We start from the raw sequence: 22500 nt of genomic DNA, 5'->3' as shown, positions 1-22500 counted from the left end.
TCCGGCGAGCGTTTGCACGCTCCGCTTTAGTAAAGCCCCACATCTGGGGCCATTGAGATGCCTCCGACTCGCCTGCTGTATTAATGACAAGAGAGAGGCCGTGGGAGGAGGGGTCGGGGATCTGGCTACAGAATGACGCCCGGGAGAGAGAGAGAGAGAGAGAGAGAGAGAGAGAGAGAGAAAAAGAGAGGGAGAGAGAAAACACGGCAAGAGGAAAGACGAAAAAGTAACAGGGGGAAAAAAGACACACAGGGGGGAGGGGGAAACGGAAACAGTTCAGAGAGAGAGAGAGAGAGAGAGAGAGAGAGAGAGAGAGAGAGAGAGAGAGAGAGAGAGAGAGAGAGAGAGAGAAGTGCCTCGTCCTCCATCAAAGTTGGGGGAGCAGCAGCAACAACTGTGTGAGGGGTTATACTACTACATGGGCTGCAACCCAACACCCACACCTGAACTACTCTCTAGATGTGACGTCTCACTGTCCCAACAGGTCCACACCCTGCACGGTAGGCCAGCCTACAACATCACCTACCGCAGCTCCCGCTCTCTGTACACAGTGTCAAGACTAGCAGGCCACAACTCGTCTATACAACCACACCACATCCAACAACCATCCCATGTATAACACTGGTTATAATCACTGGTCTCCACACACACACACACAGAGAGAGAGAGAGAGAGAGAGAGAGAGAGAGAGAGAGAGAGAGAGAGAGAGTCAGATGTTGGTGCAGCCCTCAACACCGTACTAACTCAACACGTACAGATCAAGCGAGCACCGTCCGCGCCACTAAACACTCACCTCTCGGAGCAACGCCGTCACTATACCCGTCGCCTCTCACCTGATGAAGAGAAACGTCACTTTATTAGTTCACCTGCATACTGTACCGCTAGAGGGCACACACAGCACATAAACAAAATGGTACCTTATCTTACAGGACAACAACAGGGACACTAAATGGTACAGGGAGGTGTACTTAGTTACCCCAAGACCCTATCACACAACGCAGCACTGTGACCCGGGTGTGTGGTGCGGGACGCAGCGTGTTATATCGAGGCGAGAGTGGTATGTGACGCGGGCGTGTGTTGGGGCGTGGGAATGGATGTGAGGCGTAGGGTGGGCCGGGGCGATAGCCAGCAGGATGGACGGCAGGATGTCAACACAAGAATTCAGGGTTACACGGGTCACTAACTGACTCATGGCGCTTCCGAACTGGATCTGTGGCCTCTGGGAGGCTTGTGGCAAAACAAGAGAAGCACTGTCATCACACACACACACACACGATGGTCTCTGGGGGTCATCTACCCTTACGGCTGGGTCTAGGGTCATGCTATCTTCCTGCTCGGTTAGGTTGATGGAGGCTCAGGCCCGCAGACCTACATCCTGGCTGGTCTGGTTGTATTTGTAGGTACTTCTCCAGGAATTTACCAAATGTCTCCAGTGACTCAACTAACAATGAATCATGTGACTCAACTAGCAATGACGCTTGAGATTCATCAAGCAATGAATCCTGACTCAACTGGCCCCGAAAGGTTGCACAGTTTTCTCTTCCTATACTTATGGTTCCGAAATCAAGGGTAATACTTTACAATCTTCTATCCATATGGGCCTGTCCAGTCAGAAGGGTCCTAGTTCTGTATCCAAACTGAGAAATATACCTTCGAGGATTTTCCACATCCAGATTACGATATTCGTCTCGTGTCTTCACTCTCACAGTATACAGAGCTCAGTGTGTATCTCCACTCCCAGCAGTTCTCGGGTTCCGACAGCGTCAAGTGATGAATGTGGATGAATATGTGCACACTAACCCGGCAGTTCTGCCTTCCCTCAAGGATGGTGGCACTACACACATACACCTATGTTCTACTGGGTAGAGGACGAGTGTCCTGAGCAGTGTTATCATTTAACCTCACTCGTCTGGATGGTACGTAGAATCAAGTCTAAATCATCTACCTGGAAGAGGCAACAGAGTTGCTCTTCGGTGATCGGCAAAGGTGATGCCATCACACATCATTACTCTAACCTCTGATGCTCTGCTCCTCCCTGAGTCACGAGAGCGTTCGCTCCTGTACATTTTCTACATTCTTTCTTTTTTTTTTTTCATTTCCTTACTCGGCTCATAACGCGCACGATGAAAACTTTCACGCCATCAAAACCTCTACAGTCATCACCTGACTACAGGAAGGCTTGACCTACATAACGGTACTTCTACGGGTTTTTACTGGAGATGTTCCACATTGACTTCATTATCCACAAAGGACGAGACGTGATGAACTGGAGTTTGTCGTTTGTCAGGTAGTAGTTTGAGAAACGGCAAAAGTGCAAGTACAGGCTCTCACGCAACTTAGCTCTCTAACGAAGACAACCTGATTTACAAGGACGTGCTGTGATCACTTAACTTTCCAGATCACTCAAATTATACGCAGTTTTGTGCGCTGCGTCACGATAGTCACATGTGTCAAAGGCTTCTGCAAAGTCAGCGTATACTGCGTAAGCACTTCTATTGTTTTCCGTCGCGTATATAACCTTACTGCAGAGACTGAGCAACTGGGGAGCTCCGAGCACATATGGCCCCCGGGGTTATGTAAATCAGTCGACTCTCTTAAGTCAATACGCTAACATCTTGGGATATTCTTGAGCATTCTAATAATGTGAGATGTCAGTCATATTGGTCGGAATCGATGTCGGATGTCAGTCATATTGGTCGGTACGATGTCGGATGTCAGTCATACTGGTCGGTAAAGTTTTGTGAGTCAGCTTTGCTTCCTCGTTCCTGGAGAGGGGGAGGGCCACCGGTGTGACCGACCCTCCCACGTCCTCGGATTATACCAGCTTTCCTCCCTCGGGAGGAGGCATGGCAAGCGCTCATGACACTGGCGGTCAGCACTACCGTAGTGAGAGAGAGCTGAGGGCGAGGATTATCCGTCGCTGCTCCTGAAGGGCAGCGCCGGCATGGCACCAGCTGGTGGGATGCCATTATCACAAAGACTAGAGCCTCTCCCTACCCACCGGCCGACGCTCTCCCTCCTCTAATTTCATTAAAACTTGTGTGGCCTCCAGAATACTAGACTGGAAAAGGGAAAATATATATGTATATACCCACCCCCCTTCCCATCTCTTTAACCCCCCCCCCCCCCGCCGGCCATATATTGTGAGAGAGGCTGCCTTGAATGTGCCGGCCAAAGGTCTCGCTCTCATCCACCAGCTATGTGTGTGTGTGTGTGTGGACCCCCGGCGTCATCCACCAGCTATATGTGTGTGTGTGTGTGTGTGTGTGTGTACCCCGGCGTCATCCACCAGCTATGTGTGTGTGTGTGGACCCCGGCGTCATCCACCAGCTATGTGTGTGTGTGGACCCCCGGCCTCATCCACCTTCTAAGCAGATCCTCCAAGACTGCCTATTATCAGTACGTCACGCCACAGTGCCAGGTGTACAAGACGGCACATTGTAGTGTGGCAGGAAAGGCTCTCACTTGACAGTGATAGTGGAGACTCACTCTAGGGCCTGACAGCAGAAACCCTCGTCGGGTCGTAGGAGTTCGAGTGTCAGGTACGTCGTCCTCAGCTCGAGGAACAAGAGCAGAGTTCCAGGAACCATAGGAGGCCCTCCCCTCCTCCCCAAGTCCCACCCACCATAGTTCCGGGAAGCCCTCTCTTCACCATCCCACTCCTGCCACAGGGAAAGCCCCACACCACCTCACTCCTGCCGCAGGGATACCCCCTCCCTCCCTCACTCCTGCTAACACCCGATTCGCTCAACACCACCAACACCACCTCTCTCTGCTCGTCGTCCTGTCCCAGCCCTTCCAGCACGACGGTACGACCTCTGAGTATAAATGGTCAAGTTTCTAACCAGACCCATAAGGCCAGAGGTCCCACCATGGTTCCCAGGAATCGTATCGTCGTGCTCACACACCCACACACATACACACATACACACTGCTGGGGACGCCACACAGTAACATCCCGGGAGGTACTGTGGCACACACACACACACACACAACACCGGTGGAAAACCCGACAACGCACACGTCCGTGGCCCACAAGTGGCTCCCTCTCCGTACGGTGCACCAACCCTACGTCAGAGTCCAGGGAAACGGGTGTTTGGCTGGACTATACTCGCTGTTACCATCACTCGCCTCCGTCTGACAGTAAGGCATACAGTGAGGCTTGGGCGATGACCATCAATCCACCGGCTTCGCCTCGGACAAGGGCGCACGCCCGCCCCTCCGTAAAAACACCCTCAACAAACGCAATCACTAGCGTCCAACGCAGCCCGCGACCGTCGGCCGTATAACAGCAGAATAGCAACAGATATTCCATCTCTCCCAGCGTACGTAGACGTCGAGGAACAGCCTTGGCTTCTTACCAGACGGCGAAGAACGTCTCGTCTCTCTTCACAGCTCCAATCAAGACAATTATTATTACGAAGGCACTTACTCCCTCTCCTACCGCTGCCTACTTCGACTACCTTCACCAGGCTTCCTCATTTCTACGGGTAGCGTCCTCAGTTAGAGCTTCACCTTCGTCAGGAAACACTTTCGGGGGAACGGAACCTCATCAGCAAAATCTCCTCCTCCGAATCTTGGGGACCTTTTTTGCTGGCGCTTCCGATGCACCATTACGGACACTAATTAAATTTCCCAGAAAGAAACAAATGAAAGGATCTGATTAACCTGAAGAAGGATGTCAAGGTAAACATAATATCAGATCTAACCTTCTGGAAACATGATATCAGATCTAACCTTCTGGAAACATATGATCAGATCTAACCTTCCGGAAACATGATATCAGATCTAACCTTCTGGAAACATGATATCAGATCTAACCTTCTGGAAACATATGATCAGATCTAACCTTCTGGAAACATAATATCAGATCTAACCTTCTGGAAACAATGATCAATCTAACTTCTGAACAAACAATCTAACCTTCTGGAAACATAATATCAGACTAACCTTCTGGAAACATAATATCAGATCTAACCTTCTGGAAACATAATATCAGATCTAACCTTCTGGAAACATAATATCAAATCTAACCTTCTGGAAACATAATATCAGATCTAACCTTCTGGAACAAAACGATCTAACCTCTGGAAACATAATATCAAATCTAACCTTCTGGAAACATAATACAATCTAAACTTCGGAAAATAAAACAATAACCTTCTGGAAAATATATCAAATCTACCTTCGGAAACATAAATCAGATCTACCTTTGAACATATACACAACTTGGAACATCATTGGTTTCGTGTTTACAAGAATCGTTACGTCAACTTCCTCGAACACAATCACAAACGTGGTTTATTTTACAATTATGAGGTTGCCTAAAGTGTACTTGAACTGGTCGCTCAAAGTGTACCTAAAACGGCTTTGTAAAATGTATCTACATTGGTTGCTTAAAAAGTCCTTAATAAACTGGTGTCTTGAAATATACAAATCATTGGTTAATTCCCACCAAGTTAATAGTTCACCAACTGCCAATAACATTTGTTCTTGATGGAACATATATATAAACATCATAACAAAGTCATATTCCCTCCTGAAGAACTTCGTTACACCTTCATAAAAACACGAGTGATTATATCACTGTGAAATCTTCCACTCAGTAAACATCCAAGCTCTGACAGCTACATAATGAAGCATTTACATTTTATATATATACATCATCAGTGAAGACTTGTGTTAGTAATGGAGTCCGGAAGTGTGAGTGTAATCAAGTGTCTGTAATCAGCAATTTATGCAATATGGGGAGGGAATTGTACACTCGAGTGGCCCCATTTGTGTGTGTGTGTGTGTGTGTGTGTGTGTGTGTGTGTGTGTGTGTGTGTGTGTGTGTGTGTGTGTGTGTGTGCCGGACCAAACTTTAATCTCGCCAATCAAAATCATGTTTCTATACAAAAGGCAACTGTGCTAAAAATAGGTTTCCCTTTACGCCACAAAACACTAAAAAAACAAAAAACGCGAGGTAGATACAAACACCAATTACCGCCTCTTTTGTCCCAGGCTGTTAGGGCTCCCAACAATAGATCCACAACGTAAAAGCTGCCTTACACAAAACGCAAATCTGAGTCTGTAATTGTGACCAGACGGCTCCGGCTGGCCCAGAGACGTATACACCTGTGTTGCTCTCACGTTTATTCTGAAATCATCGCTCTAACTTTACGTAAATATAATGGCTCACAAGAGGAAAGAGATTAAGAAAACTCTCTCTCTCTCTCTCTCTCTCTCTCTCTCTCTCTCTCTCTCTCTCTCTCTCTCTCTCTCTCTCTCTCAATATAATGGCTAACAGTATTGGACTGCTGTGGTGTAGCATTTAGCGTTCCTGACCGTGACGCATTCACGGGCCCACCCAGGGTCGAGTGCATGGGTTCGAATCCTGGTTACGCCAGTCGGTACACAGTCAATCCAACTGTTCATCCACCCCTAGGAGGTGGTTGATAAAGTGAGTACCTGGCTCAAGTTAGAGGGGAGAGAGAGAGAGAGAGAGAGAGAGAGAGAGAGAGAGAGAGAGAGAGAGAGAGAGAGAGAGAGAGAGAGAGTAGCAAGACAGATTACGTGGAAGTAAGACTTTACTCCACCGCTGCGGTGTTGTACTGCAGTGCACAGTCATGCACAAGATGCGCAGTCTACAATGAAGACACTGTACGTTTCTCAGTGGCATTGTGCACGCCTCAAAGAGATATACACAACGCCACCAGCGCTTAGTATGACTCGAGGTCCCATCTGATGGACGTGGCCGCCTTCCTGAGCGCTGCGGGAGCCTTACAAAAGGACTCCTGGGGCAGGAGAAGGGAAGGTAAGGTGAGATGGGTGACTGATACTGAAGATACAGTTTTCTACATCACTAAAAGAAAACGTTTCTGTTATCACTGTAGATATACATGTTCTGTCGTAATGACTAACATGGTATCTCTGTCATGACTTTTGAACAGATCCTTGTTGAATATTAATTAATGAGGAACAAGACAAAGGAGTTTTCCCCCGAATTCAGAGATACTTCCCTACCTACCATCCATTATAAACAACCGTGGTAACATCACACACCCTTGCCGGAGACCCCCCCCCCCTCCCACCATCTTCACATGGAACCACTCACCCTCCTCTCTTCCTACTCGCACACACGCCGTACACAGCTTCTGATAGCTTTCCTCCCACACCACCATGTGTAAACATTTCACACACAACGATATTCTACCCCGGATGCACGACGGGGTATCCTGCTGCACAAATGGTTCGCTTGTCATGCAAACTGTTATATAATTCAATATCTGTAGCCCAGTTCCCCCCAATGTTTATGCTGTGCATCCTCTTCTGCGCCACAGTCCACAGCACGGGTGGGAGTGCAACTTCGCTACTTTTAGCGATAGAAATCAATCGGAAAAATTTTCACCAGACTCCATTCCAGCCAGAGAGGGTCGTGTCTGGCCGATATATCGGTAGATGACACAGGAGGCTGCTCGCTCTCGGCGCTCGTCTACCACACAGACTGTGGGAACTCCAATCCGCTAAAAAAGGACTTCACATAATATCAAGGAACCTTGGATGATTGTTAAAGTGGTCACCTCCACAGATATCCACCAGCAACACCAATGACGTCAGGCGAAGACATGGCGAAGAAAAACGAAAAAAAGGCTGAGGGAAAAGACGAAACGGGGAAGATCTGAACTAATGGCAGGGTGGGAGGAAGATATGAATGACTGGCAGTATAGTGAGAAGGAGGAGGAGAGGAGGAGGAGGAAGAGGAGGAGGAGGAGGAGAGGAAGAGGAGGAGGAGGAGAAGAACATGTATAACGAAGACACAGATGATGATGGTAGTACGTAGGATGAAGGGTGGTGGGAGGGAGGATGTCGGGGGTGTGGTGACAAGGACGCCTCACACGGCAGCACAAGGCAGCCTCTGTCCCTCCCTCTCCTCAACTATAAACCACAAAACGTGCGCGTCGAGAGGGGCGCCCGGCCGGGTGGAAGACACCCAGGTCCTCCCTCACCATCACACTCTTTCCCACGAGGGAAAATGTCCAGGATAAAAAGCACACCATCGCCACTACCCCTATGTTCCCACAAAGATAAACAAACCAAAACAAATAATTCGCCATTAAATTCCCTTCTTTTTCCTCAAAATTTTAGTCTAACTTCGCCATTTATAAGTTTCGTAAGAGCAAGATGTGTTTACATGTGTTGATATGACGGGTTCAGTATAAGTGGGCCGTTGTGTGTGTGTGTGTGTGTGTGTGTGTGTGTGTGTGTGTGTGTGTGTGTGTGTGTGTGTGAGGCTCTAGTTGAGGGTGGTGGGAGGAAGCGAGTATTGCACGAGGGTTATCGCCCACCACAGCGATACACTGTACACTCAAGTCGACCTGAGAGGTTAGTAGGTATGGCTGACACCGAGAGGTCAGGAGGCGTCGTGCCTCGCTCAATACCCACTCTGGCGGTGACCGGTGTAGGGTCGCTAGCTTGTCTCCTCCTCCTGCCATCGACACGGTGGTAGCTAACCCACACCCAACCACGGTATGAGGGAAATCACCTACGATACGAGAGGACACCAACCAAACCCCAGCCCCAACCACCTCCAGGTACAGCTCCTCTCCTGACAACACAACCAAGTGTTACGACAACACCTGCCTTGCGTTATACGAACAGCTGCTGCACATACGGTGCTGGCCACACACACACACACACACACACATACCTCACCACACACTCTACACTCTAACCTAAAAGCAAAGGAAAAACCTGGACTCATTTATCTTCATTTCTGTCTCATGTATTATGTTCTTTAACGATGGAAGAAAAAAAATCCTCACACAAACCCTGCTAACGCGCGTGTTTACTTTCTCCTACTAGCCCTGCTGACGGATTCTGCACAGGTTATAATTGTTCAATTAATTCATGTTTCTACCTGGTGTTCAACGAGGCGCGCTTAACCACAACCGTCCTGACCCCATCACTACACCTTCCTGGCCTCCCCCAGCGGTGGTGGCGCCACAATCACCACACAACACTCTGATGCCACGGGAGCAAAACGAAGGTTCTCCTGTACCTCCTCCAACATGTCGACACTCATGTGAGGAATGTGAGTGCTCGCTCAGCAGGTCGACCACGTCACTACCTGGGAGCACCTCGTCCTGCTCCCAGGACGGGACGGGACGGTAGCAGCTGGAGGTGATATCTGAGGTTGCCAGTGTGCCCCGCCCCGCCCCGCCCCGCCCGCAGGAGACAAGACAAGGGGCAGCTGTGTAGGCAGCGCCAGGCCGCCCCCACGAAACACTGCCTGTAAAGAGACCACATCCCTCACGGGATGAGGCAAGTGCCTCACACAGAGCCTCCCTGACCACGATGGCACGTCGTGACGCAAGACAAAACAACACCCCCCCCCCCCCGACCTACCCGTCACGCACACGATACCTTCTCCACCCTCCCTCACACACTCCACCGAACGCTACGCTCACCTACACTGGACACTAGCCACACCTCCACTTGGCACAATCCACCACTATCCACACCAACACCTGACACGATCCACACCTCCTACACCTCCCATCCCCCACCCAATGATCAAAACCTAGAAACTACCCATTAACGCCACCAGCAACAATTTCTGTGACCTCGTCAAGCAGGGCACTCGGCCACAAAAGCCAGCACCACCACCACGCAGCAGCAGGAGAGGTAAGACACGTCCGAGGAGAGAGAGACTTGCGTCACATTCTAACAACCAGAGGCGGAGCTGCAGGACCTCCATGAGAACCATACACAATGGCGTCCCCTGGTGATTTCCCTGTGCGTCATGAGTTGCTCCTTCCCCTGAGGCGGAAGTAAGACGCATTCCGGGTCTGTGTGTGTGTGTGTGTGTGTGTGTGTGTGTGTGTGTGTGTGTGTGTGTACAGCTTTATGCACAACTCTGCCAAGACTGTGTCAACAAGATAAGGGGGGCCAGTGTTATGCCCCGGTCGTCACGTATTGCCCAACTTTTTCTTGCACAAATATTTCCCCCCAGTAACAGACGGGCGGGGGTCTGATCTGCTTCAGACACACTTCCCCCACACTACACTCTCCCTACCTCCCTCCCTCCTGCCTTCAACCACGAATACAGTCAACACTCCCTACCTCCCTCCCTCCTGCCTTCAACCACGAATACAGTCAACACTCTCCCTACCTCCCTCCTGCCTTCAACCCTAAATACAGCCGGTAAGGAAGTATACAGAAAATAATGTATGAAAATATAAACAGGATGGGTAGCCAGGGAAACCAACATCGGATATACGGAGAGTGTGCCAGTGGTTACACCATGAGTGCCAGTGTTTACATCAAGAGTGCTAATGTTTACATCGAGTGCCAGTGCTTACACCATGAGTGCCAGTGTTCACACCAAGAGTGCCGGTGTCTACACCAAGAGTGGCAGTGTTTACACCAAGAATGCCAGTGTTTACACAAAGAAAGCCAGTGCTTACACCATGAGTGCCAGTGCTTACACCATGAAAGAATGCGAGGTATAACATTATAAACACATCAGCAAAACAAAAGTCCAGCCAGCATATTGCAGCCATCACCCACCACCATCACCACAACTGGAGCCAAATATGGGTTACACAGCAAGACCACCATCTCTGGCGTGCCCATGAAAGAGGTTCTCGTAAAACTACATCTCACTATGGTTAATCCTGATAGTTAAACCTAAAACTCCCAATGCCTAATCCCACAGCTCCCGATGGCTAATCCCACAGCTCCCGACGGCTAATTCCACAGCTCCCGATAGCTGATCCCTATGGCTAATCCCACGGCTCCCGATGGCTAATCCCTGACACTTTTTTGGGTGGGATTTCATGGTGTCTGCATCAAGTGTCTGACAGAGACTGGCTCCCCTCACCAGTGAGGGAGACATGCTAGCACCCTGGTACCCCCGCTGTACCTGGCCATGTACCGCCCAGGTACCCAGTACCTGGAGCCCGTCCCTCCTCCCTCAGCAGCACGTCAATACCAGCAGCAGCAGCAGCAGGGAAGACTTCCACTTGAACTGGGCCAAACTTTTCCTCTCGACGCCTGCCTCTCTCTCTCTCTCTCTCCTCTCTCTCTCTCTCTCTCTCTCTCTCTCTCTCTCTCTCTCTCTCTCTCTCTCTCTCTCTCTCTCTCTCGTAGACCGCCTGCCTTCCATCCACACTTACACATTTTTCCGCCACCTCACCCTAAACTCCCTCACACCTCACAGCACGTCTCCCTTCCACCTCATGCCACGTCTTGCCTCACACATAAGTGCGAGGAATGATAAATTACCAGAGAGAGAGAGAGAGAGAGAGAGAGAGAGAGAGAGAGAGAGAGAGAGAGAGAGAGAGAGAGAAGGGAGGGGGGGGGGGAGCATTATCGGCGCAGACCAGCTGCGATGAAGGGCTGCCATGCCTGACGTCAGCGTAGCCTGACGCACACAATATCACGAGAATCAAGAGGTTCTCCCGGATGTGGCCAGCGTACGTGACGCAAGAGACGCTCGTTGACCACACACACACACACACCAGCGCTCGGGTCAGCCGTACTGTGTGAGCGTATATGTACCCGTCGAGTGCGACCGTACAGCACGACCCCCTACCCCTCAACCCGATGGCACGACCTGTAGCAGCGCCCCATCTCAACGCCCAGCGTTATCTCCCTGACAGCGAACGTACGTTGATCCCGCTCTCACAGAGCCCATGTGGTGGTGCTGGAACCACACTCCCACGGCCTGACCGTCCCCTGACACGGCTGACCCTGATGTAGACGCGTGACCCCCCGCGCCTGACCTCTCCTTTAAATCCCGTTGGTGGCGGCCGGCGTCAACAAGCCTGGAAGCCACGCCCACATAACGCTATCAACGTGGATCAGTCACACGCTACGTGCAACAGTCTTCATGGCTACCGGACGCCGAGGCGCGCCCAGAGCCTGGAAACGTCCACCATGTGACTCCTCATTCATGACCCTCCAGAGGCTGTGTGGTGCCTCAGCCCATCGTCTCCTTTATCTTCCGGCCAAACAGCAGGACTTCCTTATGACAATGCCAACACGCCCGTCTCCTGCAGCAGCCTCAGCTCTGGTCTGGGATCCTCGGCGCCACGCCTCCTCCTGCGGCAAAAAGTACATATTTTCGGCAACCTCCCACTAACTCGGGAACTCGGTGACACCACCTCCTCTTCTGTAGAAGTTCCACGAGACCCACAGCACCCACGCCGCAACTCTCCCTTCGAAATGCCTTCCTCAACTACTGCACCTGCACCAGCATCACGGGACTCCCGCTATGCCTGCCTGCTTCATATCACCTCACCTCCCCTCCCCTCACCTCACCTTCCGAAATTCTGTATCACTTGCAGCAGCTCCCCCGTGAGGTACATCCCCTCTGTACTTATCCAGTATAGTACTATGTCGTTACCTATGTCTCCTGAGCACTCATGTCCAGTCATAACCAGCGTTAGAAAATATGTCAGCCACCAATAAGAACACCCGCAGAACCTACGCCGGAGTTCTCCCAGACTAGTCAGCTCCCCCATGACGTCCTGCTGACGCCCCAGAGCCTGACACCCACTGTACCTGGGGCTGACACTGAGCATCCACAAATACTGTGCCACGGAACCTCTGGCCACATCCACTAGTCCACCACAGAGGGTCATCTTCGTCACCCCAAAAGGTCGCCTTCGTCACCCTCTGGGGATCATGTTCAGTACATGTATACTAACGTTATATTCCCGGTGAAAATACGTTTTAATCATGACAAACGTTTACGAGAGCTACCACCAACGTTTATTCTCAAGTATTCTTTCATGGGTGAAGTTAAAGCAGCGGCTAAAGCTGGCGCTTGCTTTTTTTTTTTTTTTTACACACCACCAACATTGGAGGAAGGCCAGAACCAGTCTCATATTGCACACACACACACACACACACACACACACACACACACACACACACATTCTTGGCGTGTGTGTGTTGTGAAACACATCCAAAGCTTAACCTGGTAACTCAAAACAAATTGAGGCAAGAAAAACACATCTACCTAAATCCAACAACAAGTTTACCTTCAACAAACGCAAGATGCATACATTCAACCTCAATGACACCAAGACCACTCACTCTCCCTGCAAGACAAGCCAGGAACACTCACTCACTCTCCCTGCAAGACAAGCCAGGAACACTCACTCACTCTCCCTGCAAGACAAGCCAGGAACACTCACTCACACTCCCTGCAAGACAAGCCAGGAACACTCACTCACTCTCCCTGCAAGACAAGCCAAAATATAAAACTTCAACAGACCAAACTCATACAATCATCTTGGTACACCTCGCGTGTCCTTGTGATGTGAAATACTCTCAAAATTTTGTGTTGTAAGTTTATACACTTGTTCTCTGTATCACCCACACACAACCACTCCTGACCCACTAGTGTTTTCGTTTAGTAACCTACATTATCCTACAAGGGATTATATTATCTACAACTCTCATGTGATGTTGTTAAATCAACATGATCAGTAATAATCACACCCACGAATCATACAATGCAGTAGACTAAAATAATCAGTTATAGTCACGCCAATACATTATACAATGAAGTTAATCAACAACATCACTTTAAATCAAACAAACAAATCATACAATGTAGTTAATCAAAATAATCAGTATCAATCTCATCTGCATATTACAGAATCTGGTTAATCAACATATGCATATTAATCACACGTATAAATCATACAATGTAGTTAATCAATATAAACTGTATTAATCACACGTATACATCATACAATGTAGTTAATCAATATAAACAGTAGTAAAACACATATAAAGTCATACAAAGTAGTTAATCAATATAAACAGTATTAATCACACGTATAAATCATACAATGTAGTTAATCAATATAAACAGTATTAATCACACGTATAAATCATACAATGCAGTTAATCTACATCAGAGACAATATCATAACAGAGTAATACTAATATGTTGACGTAAAAAGGGCTTGCCCACACGCTCGGCCATGAATACCGTGATAACGACCTGTTCACTATACAAAAACTATTTGACTGAAAAGAAGCGAGAATTTCCCTATTTCAAAAGACTTGCACAAATAATCTGGTAAACACAACATATTACCATATATGTACGTATAATGCATGACACACCACCTACCAATGTCTACCACGCACCATCTACATATCTACATCTACATCTACCGGCACCCCTGCCAACGGTAATGTTGCTCTTCATAATCTACATCCAACATCCCGTCACACTTCTGCACCACATCCAACATCCCGTCACACTTCTGCACCACATCCAACATCCCGTCACACTCCTGCACCACATCCAAACTCACATCCCGTCACACTCCTGCACCATCCATCATCCCGTCACACTCCCGCACCACATCCAACATCCCGTCACACTCCCGCACCACATCCAACATCCCGTCACACTGATGCACCACATCCAACGTCCCGTCACACTCCCGCACCACATCCAACATCCCGTCACACTCCCGCACCACATCCAACATCCCGTCACACTCCTGCACCACATCCATCATCCCGTCACACTCCTGCACCACATCCAACATCCCGTCACACTCCTGCACCACATCCATCATCCCGTCACACTCCCGCACCACATCCAACATCCCGTCACACTCCCGCACCACATCCAACATCCAGTCACACTCCTGCACCACATCCATCATCCCGTCACACTCCTGCACCACATCCAACGTCCCGTCACACTCCTGCACCACATCCAACATCCCGTCACACTCCCGCACCACATTCAACATCCCGTCACACTCCTGCACCACATCCAACATCCCGTCACACTCCCGCACCACATCCAACATCCCGTCACACTCCCGTACCACATCCAACATCCCGTCACACTCCTGCACCACATCCAACGTCCCGTCACACTCCTGCACCACATCCAACGTCCCGTAACGGCTGGTTACAGCGCTAGTAAGGTTTCGTCAACTCTTGTGTACCACAGTCAACAAACCCGTAACAGCCCAGTACAGCGAGACTGTAAACCCGTGTAAACCAGCTGCATAGACCCAAAGGGGGGGGGGGGTGGTTCTGTGTGATAATCTCAGAAGACCCCATGGTCAACTGGAGGCGCACAGCAACAGTTGGCTGGATCACAAACCGTCCACGGTCATGTGTAAGCTCAGCTCAACCACGGTGGCATGAGAGAGTGTTAAGGTGGAGGCGAAGGCTGAGTGGAGGCGAAGGCTGAGGTGGAGGAGAGGGCGAAGTGAGGTGGAGGCGAAGGCTGAGGTGGAGGCCAGGTTGAAGCAGCTATCCTCCCTCACAACACTACAACACGCCCCTGGGAATCCTACATAAGGCTACTCACAACAGGTCAGCCAGGAGTCTTGAGAAATGTTATAATGCTAACCCTTCCTGCACATGAGTAAGTGAACGTCAAATTCAGTTTTGAGAAAATACATTCCTCCATCAATCTCGTGTGGTGTCATCCCTCGGAGTCAGCAGCTGGCGGGACTGCTGACACCCGAGGTCCTCCAGCCTGACGCCGTCAGCTACAACTCTACAACCGCGTCGTCAGCCACAACCCTTACACCCAGGCGTCAGCTAAAACTCTAGCTCACGTCGTCAGCTACAACTCTGGCACGTCGTCAGCTACAACTCTAGGGCACGTCCGTCAGCTACAACTCAAGGCTACGTCGTCAGCCACAACTCTGGGCCACGTCGTCAGCTACAACTCTGGGCCACGTCGTCGAGGAGGACATCCCTGGAACATGCAGTGCCTCACACATCACCATCGTGTTCGGCCTCATGCGTCTGTAGACCAGCGCCTCACGCCACGTTGTCCTGGTTCATGTATAATGTATGATGCCATGAAGTCAAGCATCATACATCTTCGTGGCTCGGAAATTACAATGATGTGCGGCGTCAGTGCGATATTGGCTGGCGGTATTTCAGAGCTGTTTGGCCTCCACTTTTATGAAGTGCTAAGATATGTCGATTCCAGGGTCCAGGGTCTCTTTCCAGTGTTCCATGAGCCTAGCACCCGGGGGGTTGGATGCATGAGCATGCTCACAATAGCCCGCTCGAGTGCCCCCAGCGTGGTGACGAATGTCTAACGCGAGAGTGTTGCTGCTGGCTGTGGAAGAAGTCGTCTGACTCGTGTAAGGTGATCCTTGCCACACTGAACACCCACTGATGCTACCTCGATCCCCTTTCGTTCAGGTTCGTATCCCCCGTTCATGTATGCATGTATGTGCCCTCCTCTGCTCTCAGTGAACTTGATCTTACTTAAAGCATACGTCAAGTTGGTTACAAGATGCTAGTTGACTTCCAATGCCTTGTCTTGGCCCAAACTTGTCTTCCTCTCGTCATTCTAGGTCTCTCAGGCCACGGTCACTTGGGTTACGTACCCACCTAAACCTGACGAGTCAAATATACACTGACACCATCCTCTAGGTTCTATATATATATATGAGGTTCTCTAGTGGGCAGTCCAGCATGGTTCGAACACGTACCTGCTTCCAGCGATCTCAACAACTTAAGAGAACCGATCGTTCAATCGCTCCAGCTGTATGGCGTTTACTGTTCTTCAACTCAACTGCTTACGTAACTAGGGTCCTTCCTCTGAACTCTGCATACGAAAGGAAATGATCCCCCCCCCCCCCTATACGACCAAAACACACCAAACTCTAAACACATTTGTCAGGGACGACGCCAACTGCTGTTAATTCGTCCACAGTTCCAGACCTGGAGCTGTCTGGGGGGAGGAATGTCAACCCCACACGCTGGAAAGCTTGGTGGGTTCGTGCCTGCCTTACATCCTCCCTAGTCACGCTGCAGGTCACAGGCTAACGACCATGCGACGGTGTCAACAGACCAGGGTGCTGGGAGAAGCCTGGGTCTCTTCTGGCAACAGCCTGGCTCTCCAGAGGCCATCCGCCACCCACTCACACGGGCCTCACAACTCTTTTGTTCTGTCATGTCAACTATAGCGACATGGGGAATCAAATGCCCTAATCATGGACTTCTCATTAAAGATATATATATATATATATATATATATAATATATATATATATATATATATATATATATATAATATATATATATATATATATATATAAAAATAATACACTCTGAGTTGTTCCTTGTGGCTACCAGTGTATTTCTAAATCACGCGTTCATTTGTGATTGTCTACGTATAGATAACACAGACAACAGTAAATGCTGTACACCAACCACGTCAGAGACCAACTACGTACATCAGGTTGTTGGTGAATGTTTCGCCCGCTCAACCGTGAGTCACAAGGTTCACACCAGTGCTAAACCCGGCTCGACCCAGGGACCCGCCACACGACGACTGAATGTCCCTACGTACACCAGGGAACGTGTGTGTGTGTGTGTGTGTGTGTGTGTGTGTGTGTGTGTGTGTAGCAGCAGCAGTAGTGGTAGCAGGAGAAGCAGGACAGGAGTGTGGGACGCCTTGATAATCCTGTGGCGACGGTGGCACGGCGAGCGGCTGTCATCCCCTTGTGCTACTCCCTCCCTCCCTCCGTCTCTAGAGTGATACTGGGTCATTCCTCCCTTCCCATACGCCCCTAACGACAACACTTGTACCCTCCCACAAGCCTGAGCGCCAACACTTGCTTCCTAAATCATCCCTCACACCTTCATAACATATACATACATTCACTCTCCCTTAACATGCGGGGATATTGACTATACATCACCCACGTAGAGTATAACACACAACCATCACTTGAATATATATTACCACTATCGCTCCCTGTACCACGAAGGCTCCCAGGGAGACTGTGGCTTGGCCAGCGAGGCAGGACACCAGCAGGGAGATAGTGGGCCAGGTGCCTCCCTCCACACCTGACACCAACCATTACCTGTATCCTCTGCTCACAGATACGATGATGATGAGGACCAGCGCCGGTGCATACCATGACCACATCATCGCTATTATTAGGTCACTACAACACAAGACCTCATTATACATCATCAGGTCTGTTATCTGTCCTTCCCAAAGCTGTCCTCCAGTAGATAACCTCGTCACAGACCATCAAGTCTTGTGTTATCTGTCCTTCCCATGTACTGTCCTCCAGCAGATAACCTCGTCAGAAACCATCAGGAAGTCTGTCCTTCCTATGTACCTCGTCATCCACACGTGAACAGCCTCCAAAGCTAACCCGTCGGACCGTGGGAGGAGTTAAATCCTCCCACACCTGATATCAACCATTACCAGTACCCTCTGCTCACAGATATGATGATGATGATGATGAACAGCGCCGGTCGCTCCTCTCAAACCTACAAAGTTCTCTCCCACTCCCTTAACAACCACGAGAGGACCATGTTAATGGCTCATGATCTTAATGTTAATGTTTCGTTAACCTCTTCCTCCCCAGCCATTCAGAGCCGGAGGATTGCAAGCTTATCTGCTTATCAGATAAGGGATTCGCACGGTTCATCGGCCCGCTAGTTTATCACTCCCACTACCGGACTACGGAGGGTCATGACGACAGCATTATCCTACACGGTCCCCGCTGCTCGGCTGACACTGGCTGACGGTGGTGGAGCAGCCGGAGGTCTGCAGACCCGGGTAGCGTCAGCAGCTCGGTACGAACACCTCTCTCTCTCTCTCCCCCCGCCTGCTGGAGGTTACACAATGAGTGAAAAGTTATCTTTTGCACGACTGCATTATCGTCAGTTGGCGAGAGTACAGCCCCGTCAAACAACTTCTCTCTTCAAAGGAGTCCAACCTGTCCCTGCAACTTGAGTGTAGCGCGGGAACCTCGAGAAAAACGTTCAAGGAGCGGTGATGTCTGCTGGTCTTTGTGAAGCTAATGTAGGGCAATGGCGGGAGCAGATGTTCGTTGTCAAAGTTGCGTCTTGAACACGAAATGTCTTGCGATATGCTGGAGAGATTTTTTGAGCTGTATCGGAGCGATGGTTGTGCTCAGAATGCGGAAGAAAAAGTATTACACGTACATGATTGGGGAATCGTAGTTTCAGACATGTTGGTGTATGTCTGGTGGAGTGAGACTGAGCAGGGGAAGGGGCGGTTGTTTAGTTCTTGTGGAGACATTAATGAATGAAGATCACTTTTTGTAAGTATTGTGGCTGTTGTGGGAAGGCACAGATGCAAATACCTGTTCCCCATGGTTGTGAAAAGTGAGTTATAATTTCAACTTGGAGGTTGTAGGTTGGTTTTGAAGTGGTCTGGGTGTTGGAGACCATGTGTCGCTGCACATAACTGGGTGCTGAACATACTGAGGTGGGAACATACTGAAAATAGTTTAATTAGATGTGTGTGTGTGTGTGTGTGTGTGTGTGTGTGTGTGTGTGTGTGTGTGTGCGTGAGTACATGTTAACTACAGGAATTTGTTAACAGTGCGGAACGTACCACAATTTAAGGGCAAACAGGGAAGTAATTAAGGCTGGATAAGTACCGGCCCTAACCCTATCCCCCACCCCATAACACGTGTTGACATGACACCCCGGGCAACTATCCATCTTCCCCCACTCTCTGTCCTCAAACAAACCAATCTAATCACCAGGTTCGAACCCCGGACCCCTGAAGTCCCAGCACACACCACTGGCTTCGTCGTCCCGCAACGCGTTTTCCTCCTTGGGGCGTCGGCGGTCGTCGGCTGTTTCGATCCCGGGTGTCCGCTCTTGTGGTGCGTACATCTTCGTGGCCACAGTGAAGTCTGACCGTAATATGTCACCGGATAAGACGACCGGGAATTATCTCAATATAAAATGTCACGTTCCGTGGGACAACGGTGTTCCTGACAATAACACGAGAACGGCCGGAAATACGGCCCGGAAAAAATATCAAAGGTCATGGGCGTCCAGTTTCATGGACGAAGGTGGAATTTTCGTCAAGTGACGAGGCTAAGTTACGTTAAACCTCTTTATAAGACGCCTGGCTCGGTTCAACTTCAAACTTCAGAGTGAAGTACGTCGTGAGGTCATTCATGCGTCGTGCAATGCTGGACGACAACTTTATAAAGTGTCATGAGTGAGTCATGCGGAATCTTCACGTTACGATCAAGGTTACGTCGCTGCTTATAACGTACACTTCCCGACCACGGACGGACCGGCGGACGCACGACAACGATGAACACGGCAGACGGACGGACCAGCGGACGCACGACAACGATGAACACGCCGGACGGACGGACCGCCAGACGCAAGACAACGACGAAAACCACATACCAGCAATGTGTCCGCACGCGACGCACACGACACACAACAACGACAATATTCACTCTGGAGTGGACGGATCCCAGAGCGAAATGCATTACCGTCACGCGAGAACCAACACCTCAAAACCACGTCCGTTTACCCACCCGCCTCCCCCGTGATGGTGGGTGCGTGCAGCTGGCGCTCTTGCGGCAGGGGAGAAATGCAAGAAAATATGCCACAGAAGAATGATACACGGTCCAGCTGATGTTTAAGCCGTACGGAAAAGTGCAGTCGAGCGATGGAGGAGGGAGAACCATGACAGTCGGACGACGTTTAAAACACTGCCAGAAATAACGACGCCACGATAAGGAAGAAAATAAAAATAGAATGGAAATGTGGACAAATGATAATCCGTGAGATAACCATATTATTCCTGAGGGCCTAAATCTTCTATGAATATCGACAAATATAGTGCAACGAAGACTTCCATACATAAAAATACCCTCCCAAGACAGCGGGATTCGAACCTTTACCTGAATACGTTTGGTGGTGACGATGCTCAAGCTGTGAGAGAAGAGGGAGGAGTGTTCGGGACTACGACAGCATCCACACCAAGACCCAGACCTGCTCCAGCTGAGGCCAGATACAGGCTTCAACCCAGCCCGAACCCACAACGCGAGGTAAATGGTGGAGAGTGTTATGAACTACGGAGACCCCGTACGTTAAAACACAAAAGGTGACGACGCACTGCATTGTGCACTATGGTCATTATAACAACCAGTTGGGTACACACGAAAGACGACGAGGACATTACGTCAAGAATATAAGAAACGAAACCAAAATGTAAAGTGGTTGCTGGTGCTGTCTGCTGCAAATGGTGTCTATGCCGTCTGCAGCAGATGCTGCTGTTAATGCTGTACGCTGCTGATGCTGTTTGATGCCGATGATGACACAGCTTATACTGTCTGCTGCTGTTGCTAATGCTGCCTGCTGCTGCTGTTAATGCTGTGTGCTGCTGCTGTTAATGCTGTGTGCTGCTGATACTGATGAAGCTTATGGTATTTTCTGGTGCTGCTAATGTTGTCTGCTGCTGCTGCTTCTGCTGTTACCCCTACTGATGCGCTGTTACTGACGTCAATGATCGAGCTTCTGTTGCCGTTCCTACTGCTATCTGACGATTCTGCTGTGACTGTTGTTCATAATGCTGTTGTCAACGCCGTCTGGCGACGATGCTATTATTCTTCTCCTTACTGTTGTTGCTGTTCCTGCTGTCCGCTGCTGCTGCTGGTGATGATATATGACTGCTGCTACTGCTCTCTGCTGCTGCTGCATCCGTTGGTACTGCTGCACCAGCTGTTGGTGGCACTGCGTCGGCTCACCAGAGACCACAGACCGATGTGTGCCAGCGGTGAAGGAGGTCAGTGCCGCTAGCGAAGGCAGTCACTCCTAATGAAGTCAGTCACTACTCCCAGTGAAGGAAGTAACTACTGCTGGTGAAGGCAGCCGGTGAAGTCAGTCCCCTACTCCTGATGAAAGCAGTCACCTCTGGTGAAGTTGTTCACTCCTCCTTGGTGAAAGCATTCACTTCTGGTGAGGCCAACTCACCACTCCCGGTGAAGTCAGTCACTCCAAAGTGAAGACATGTCAACTCCTCCCGCCGTCCACAACGCACCAGTGTGACCATGGACGACCCTTCCGGCAGTCAGTCACTCTGAAATCAATAACAAATCACAGGAGACGAACTCATGGCATGCCACCGCTATCATCAGACTCGCCAGGTGTCACATGCACGGGGCCTGGTCTCACGATGGCCCCGTTTCCTCTCTGAAGGCACGAGAATGTCATCCGGCGCGAACAAGCGGTCATGACACCTGCCCGGACGACCCTCCAACGATGGTTAGCAAGGCTGATGATCAAGAGGAGCGCTACTGAGCCAACGAACGGCGACCCACCAGACGACCTTCCACACTCAGCTAGAAGGACTATCGAAGCCGTACAGATGACCTCCCGGGGTCAAGCCTCGTCACGGCATTTCCACCGCGTTATTTAACCTGTGCCTCAACATCACAAACGGGGACACACGTGGGTAGCAATAATGTCGACACAGACCTTACAAAACTGTTCCTGCCATTCCTGTGTTACGTGCATTCATGATGAATGAAAGCTGATGATGGTGTGACGCTGTACTACCATGATCATACCGGCCGGGCAGGGAGGAGCAATATCTGCCACACACGAATTCATCAACCCCTCCTCCTCCTCCTCCTCCTCCACCAGGTTCCTATCCTCACATCTCCCTCTATCAGGCTTCCTCATTCTCCCTGCT

At 49.9% G+C, this 22500-nt stretch overlaps 1 protein-coding gene across 10 annotated transcripts in view; it reads right to left on the bottom strand.

Annotated features, from left to right (window-relative positions):
- Positions 1 to 22500, bottom strand: part of pins (G-protein-signaling modulator pins) — a 281528-nt gene that overhangs the window by 142702 nt on the left and 116326 nt on the right. For 8 of the 10 annotated variants that reach the window (XM_071672595.1, XM_071672592.1, XM_071672590.1 and 5 more), the window contains exon 2: positions 794 to 833. The exons of the other annotated variants lie outside the window; for them this stretch is intronic. The gene's annotated coding sequence lies outside the window, so the exon portion shown is untranslated. The remainder of the gene's footprint in view (positions 1 to 793; positions 834 to 22500) is intronic. 10 annotated transcript variants of the gene reach the window in all.

This window comes from Panulirus ornatus, chromosome 17 (genome assembly GCF_036320965.1).
Source record: "Panulirus ornatus isolate Po-2019 chromosome 17, ASM3632096v1, whole genome shotgun sequence".
In the NCBI taxonomy this organism is placed as follows: domain Eukaryota; kingdom Metazoa; phylum Arthropoda; class Malacostraca; order Decapoda; family Palinuridae; genus Panulirus; species Panulirus ornatus.
Note: the sequence above shows the minus strand (reverse complement) of the source record. Positions and strands in the feature narration are given on the sequence as shown.